The following is a 6,558-nucleotide window of genomic DNA, read 5'->3' on the forward strand; positions in this document are numbered from 1 at the left end:
ACACCCTTAAAGAGCTTCTCCGTGGAACATCGTTCGTTGCGTTGATGCCGTTTGTTCTGCGTCGAAAAGCGGATGTTGTGTTCTGTTAAAGCCGCAGCGCGCGACAGCCCTCACAGTGCTCAGAACACTGCTGCAGGTGTTTCTCGCTTTAGGACCGCACTTGCCTCTTTCGCATTTTCTTATATGCCCCTTCTACATGATACAAAATGCAGGGTAGCCAACAGAAAGCCCCTGATTGTTGACGCCGTGCTTTACCCCTGCCTTGCGGGTTTTATTGCGAAAGCAATACTACACCAGGTGTAACCGCTCGTCGCGTGGTCCGTGACTCAAGGGCCCCCGAAGAACACGACGAAGAGAACCACGAAGCCGAAAAAGAAGAAGACGACGAAGAAGAAGAAGAGCGCTCGGTCACCAGCACCTAATGCTTTCGCTCCATATTTGGTTCAGCAGCGTTGACCCCTTCTCAGTTTTTTTTTTTTTTTGTATAGGGTACTAGCCGGGGGACACTAGAGCATCCTCTTCGGAACGAAAAAGGTGTAAAAATGTTTTGTGTTCCACACAGAACAAGGATGATGTCTTACGTATAGAATAGTGATGTCGGGAAAGTTATGTTTTTCAACAGCAAGAGGTGTTTTCAAGTTTGCTTCACAAACAAACGCAACAACCTTTATCAGGGATAATTACATAATAAAAAATGAAAGGCGGTTTATATACCTTGGTTTAACATTTTATAAAGATAGAACGTGGGATCCGCTATAAATACTATAAATAGTACGGCGGGAACAGCTGTGATCTTTTCACACCGGAATTATACATATATGCAAGTAAAGCAGGCTGCATATCAGGCATATCAGTCATATGTGCGGCTGATTCAAGAGTTTGTCTGCCTTGTGTGGGACCCGTTCCACCGTGTCATGTTGAGGCATTTGAACGTGTAAATTCTGTTGATGCAAGGTTCCTTACTGGGAAGTTTGATTGCTTTCACAACGTTATCACTATGAAATGGAACTGTGCTGGCACCCTTTACGTGAACGCCGGAACAATCCGACTCAAATTGTTTTCAGCGATTTTCGTACTCACATGGGAATCAGTGCTTGAAATTATTTACAGCGCCCGCGTTATGTTTCGCCTCGAAACGACCATAAATTGAAGGTTCGACCAAACCAATGCCGCACTGGTTTGTGTGAACAATCAGTTTTTTTATTGTACCCTAAACGACTGTTATGCATTACCAGAATATGTTTGCCACTAAATTGCACGTTTGTTTGGTGATGTTTTCTGCCCCCCCCCCCCCCCCCCCCCCTTGCTGTATTGCCCTAGTGGCGCTGCGCGTATTGACGAATAAAGAATATAAAAAGGAAATCAGAGAAGGTAAGGGCCAGCGAGAACTCATTGACACAGAAAAGTATCGGGTAGCAATTATAAGCTATGAAAAGAGCCACGCAAGACGCAACGAGATTAAGCAGATCCGGTATGGGGACGAAGAATATAGTGATAACAGCGTTATGAAGAGAGCGCTCGCTGATATTATCAAGACCTGTTTGCTAATGCAAGGGCAGTTGAAGAAGCTTTTAAAGACGAATTTCTAAGGTTTATGCCGGTAATGGAAAAACAGGTTAAAACACGCCTTGAAACCCCGATACGCGAAATAGAGGTGGCCATTGAAGATTTAGCCTCAAGGAAATAGCCTGTACCGAATGGTTTAGCTGCAGCCTTTTATAAAGTATTTAAGGAAGACATGGCTCTTGTTTTACATAGCATTGCAACCGCATCATTTAAATGTTATGAGATACCATAGTGCATATTTGGTTCTCATACCTAAAAGAGATGATGCTATGAAACTGCTCTCAGTAGGAGCCCACCACAAAATCAGTCTCACTATTGCTGACTATAAAATATTTGTGAAAGCATTAGCTAAAAGGCTGCTAAAAGTAATAAACAGTAACCTAGGAGACCATCCCACGTCCTGGTTAAAGGTCGCAAAATATTCACAAATATTAAAGGGACAGAACACTGTCCAAAATATATCATGAGATTATGGTGGAGATGAAAAGACATATTAATTGGGCATTGAAATTCGCATAAAAATAACTGAAGCGCTATCTAACGGAGAAACCCTATTATTTTCACAGTAATTCCACGAGTGATTACGTTCCAGAAAAATATCGCGGATTTTCGTAAGCGCATTCTTTTCTTTTTTTCTCCTAGGAGTGCGTGCCATAATTTATTATATTTTGCGCTCTCTACATTGCGTCCTTAAATAAAACTACTCCTCCTTTCGTACTCTGAGGGGCATGCTTTCAGGTTTCCCCACTACATGCCGCCACAGTGTCTGAAATTTCGTGAATGAAGCGATGATAGTGAACACTCCGACTTTCGTCGACAAGCCGTGCGTTGTTGTGCCATAACAGCCTTGAGTGTGGAAACTGAAAAGGACATTACTCTAAGCAAAAAATGTCTTATGCCGGTACTAGAAAAACAGGTGAACCTATATATATATATATATATATATATATATATATATATATATATACGCATATATATATAATTTTTTTTTTCGGTACGTCTTTTGGGTAGACCGGCAGTCGTCATCACCGTCGCTGTTCATGATTTCCAGCATCGCACAACATAAAAACGGACGCATGCACTGATCGAAAATTTCTCGGTACAAAATTTTCTACAGTGTTTCTACCAAAGCCGGAGTCAAACATTTCACACATGAATATTTCCATAGCGCCGAGAAAAAAACATTGAGACCTAAATTCCAGTGTCCTGTTCCTTTAACATTGCAAGTGGTGTGCAGGATGCTGTGACGCTTTATGGAGCCGAGTTGCGCTGTTGCAGCTAGATCTTGAAAAGAAATTTGATCCCGTCAAACATAACATCCTTTTTACCATTCCGGAATCTGTAAAACGTTGATACCGCAATTATTGACAGAATAAAGAAGTTTAGATTGGTTGTTCAACACGTATGATTGTATACAAAAGCATTACGGATAGCCTTCCTGTAAGATAATCTTTAACACAGGGCTGCCCGATCTTACAGTTCCTTTTTGCACTCCGTCTACACCCGTTTTGTTTATCCGCTTTTCGTAATAGGAAAATATATAGTAGGTTCTCAGCTTCAATCATGCTAAGCGAAATGTTTGTCGTAAGCAGATGTATTATTTATTTAGTCTCAATACGAGACCGCAGCAGGCTTTTGCAAGCCCAAGGAAGGGGAAACACGAGCTGCTGTTGCGGTATTTCCTTTATTGGTAACGGAGCCTTCAGTGTAGATGAACGTGAAGTTGGCATATAAGTTCACGCTGAACAGCGGCTACTTCTTGCTGGAGAGCACAGTGTGGGGCGTGACGTCCGGTTGTTACGCCTGGGAGGTTTGTGGCATCTTGAGGCGATTGATAAACATGGAGAGGTCTGGAGTGAGTGAGTGAGTGAGTGAGTGAGTGAGTGAGTGAGTGAGTGAGTGAGTGAGTGAGTGAGTGAGTGAGTGAGTGAGTGAGTGAGTGAGTGAGTGAGTGAGTGAGTGAGTGAGTGAGTGAGTGAGTGAGTGAGTGAGTGAGTGAGTGAGTGAGTGAGTGAGTGAGTGAGTGAGTGAGTGAGTGAGTGAGTGAGTGAGTGAGTTAGGGAGTGACTGAGTGAGTGAACTTTATTAACTGCACGGGAATCTTTTTCTTCGCCTCTTCAACCGAGGCTGACGAGCAGTTGGCGCCCCCAGTCCAGGGCACCACTGGCTTTCGCCAGTTTACGAGCTCTTGTGACCAGGTAGAGCTGAGCCTCCGGGTCAGAGCTGGCCAGCAAAGCCTCCCACTGTCTTTCATTTGGGTTTTCAATATTTTGTAGTTGATGTGAGCTGCATTCCCATGTTATGTGGTACAGGGTAGGGGTCTTCCCGCACCACGGGCACTCGTCTCTGAATGTCGTGGGGTGCATCATGTGTAATATGTGTAAATTAATGAAGGTGCCCGTCTGTAGCCGCCTCAGATCTATGGCCTCCTCGTTGCTGAGCTTTTTATGCGGCTCCGGTTATACTTTCCGCAAGCTTCTGTAGTGTTGTAGTATTGTGGTGTAGTCAGGGTCAAGTGGAATCAGGTCCTCTGCAGCGAGACTGTTGGGCGCACGGTAGGTTGCATGTCCTCGGGCTACCCTGTCTGTGTACAAATTCCCCGTGACCCCTTCATGCCCCGGAATCCACACTAGTGTTTGAGTGTATTGTTTCGTTGGCTCGGTTGTGGAAGTAAGGATTTGGTGCGCTACCGTAGGTAATTTACCCCGTTGAAAATTTCTGCACGTGGATTGAGAGTCCGACAGTATCGTCAGACTCTCTCCCGTTTCTCTTCCTTACCTAATGGCCAGTGCGATAGCCACTTCCTCTGCCTCCGTAACTGTACAGTTTTGGATCGAGGCGCTAACTACCTCCGGGCCTTCGCAGTCTGTGACCGTGGCTATCGCCCTCTTTGCACTGGTTTCGTATAAGGCTGCGTCGGTGCACCTTGACGTGTCTTGTTGGTCAAATGTTTTTTTTTTCATAATACTCTGCCCTTGCCTACCTCCTTCCCGGGTGTAGGGAGATGTCTGAAGAGGTGAGGTGATTTGGGAGTTTAACGCAGGAGCTCTTTGAGGAGGAGGACGACTCGGGAGCGACTCTTGCTGCGCAGATAGCAGAGCAAGGGCGCACACTCGGGTGCTCGGTGCATGCACTCGACGTGATTGAGGAGCTTTTTGAGCCTTCTGAGGGACACAGGAGAAGAGCGTGTCTCCGGATATGTGACAGGGGTTGATGAGAAGCTTGGAAGGCTGTAGAAAAGTTGGAGTGCTGTACGATAATCTACGTCCAGGGCGTACCACTTTCATGGCGCGAGGTTGACGAGAGGAAGGGCATATAGCACCTTGGAGGTAGCCATAACATTGTAGAGGCGTTGGCATAGGGCAGGTGCAGCGCCTTTGCCCCGGGCGAGTAAACGACGCGCTTGAGCAGCGACTCGCTTGGTCTCTTTGCGGAGAGCGTTGACAGCGGGTGACCACTTAAGAGAGCAGTGGATTTGTGCTCCCAAATAATGGACCTGCTTGCTCCACGGAAGAGGTTGGCCGCCGAGTCGAAATTTGGCCATTTCCCAGCGCGCTTTGTTGTCGAGGGGATGCACCAAGGGTGCATTGGTCTTTTCACTGGATACAGTTAAGCCGATGTTCGCCAGGAAGCCCACGACACTGTCAAGAGCGCACTGCAAGAGGCGAACTGTGCGGTGACACCTTGTTGTTGGGGAGGAGGTGAAGAGCGCTACGTCATCAGCGTAGACGACAACACGGAGAACATCAAGAACTAAGTAGTCGATGCTGTCTGCCGGACCCGCGAGGAATAAGTTATAAAGAAAGGGGCTCAAGGCACTGCCCTGAGGGACGCCACACGGCAAAGGGCGAGGAGATCTGAGCTCTGAGTGAACGCACACACGCATAGTTCGGCCACTCAGGAAGCCACGGACATAGACGTGAAGGTGTCCACTTATCCCCATGGCCGTAAGTGGGTCCAAAATAGCCCAGTGCGGGAAGGAATCGAATGCACTCTTCACGTCCAGCAGGATGATAAATCCAGCATGATGGGAGAGGTGGGCTTGCTCCAAAATCGAAACGACATCGGCGATGGAGTCCGCTGTAGAGCGAAGGCTTCGGAATCTGCTCTGTTGTGGTGGTAAGCGCGTTCGTAGCCTTTGCTACCCAGTTGAGCCGATGAAGGGCCATATCCTCAAGCACTTTTCCTGGAGCGGAAGTGAGGGACAAAGGTCAGTACGAGGTGAGCTTGATTCCGGCTTTACCCTTCTTAAGGATGGGGACGACAATGGCCACATGCCATGCTTGCGGGATTTCATCACTGCACCAGACGTCATTAAATGCAGTGCGCAGTTGGTGTTCCTACGGTTTGTCGAGGTTCCGGAGCATTTTATAATTAACGTCTAGACCAGCGGCACTATGCTTCTTGCGATGGTCTAAGGAACGGTGGAGCCCGAATGCAGTAAAATCATCATCGCATAGGGCAGAAATTTGGCGAAGGAGGAGCGTTGGAGGCTGTCGGGGGTGGTGCAATCTGGGTGGCCAGTTGCTCCTAAGTTTGAGGTTGGTGATGCCACGATGAATGGCCACTGCCACAACCGGACCCCGTGGTATGCCAGGTTGTAGGAAAAACCATACGGGGAGTAAGGAGTCTCGAGAGAAGGGCGGATTTCGAAGGCTACGAGCACTAACCCAAACACTGTCGTAGCTGCGCATGGCCGCACTGACGTGATGACATTACGAGCACGTGAACAGCAACACAGCAAAATCAGTGGCGCTGCAGTCTTTTGCGCCCAAGGCAACATCGGCAATATGGCTGGCGCAACTTTCGAATCAAGCCAAGCATTCAGACAACGCAACGGCGTTCCAGTAACAGTCGCGAGATAGCGGCGACGAGCGGCGCGTTAGTCGAGAAATCAAAAGGGATAGACAGAAAGGATATGGGAAAGAGATACTTAGCAAGTGACATAGAGGAAGGAGTGCCTTTCTCCTCGCACATTCCTCTTGGACTCCA

At 47.4% G+C, this 6,558-nt stretch overlaps 1 pseudogene; it reads left to right on the top strand.

Annotated features, from left to right (window-relative positions):
- The first annotated feature begins 4,570 nt into the window (after positions 1-4,570).
- The window catches only part of LOC146202086 (protein argonaute-2-like), a 12,672-nt pseudogene continuing 10,684 nt past the window's right edge, over positions 4,571-6,558 (top strand).

Source organism: Amblyomma maculatum, chromosome 1, assembly GCF_055883805.1.
Source record: "Amblyomma maculatum isolate TAMU_Amacu chromosome 1, ASM5588380v1, whole genome shotgun sequence".
In the NCBI taxonomy this organism is placed as follows: Eukaryota; Metazoa; Arthropoda; class Arachnida; order Ixodida; family Ixodidae; genus Amblyomma; species Amblyomma maculatum.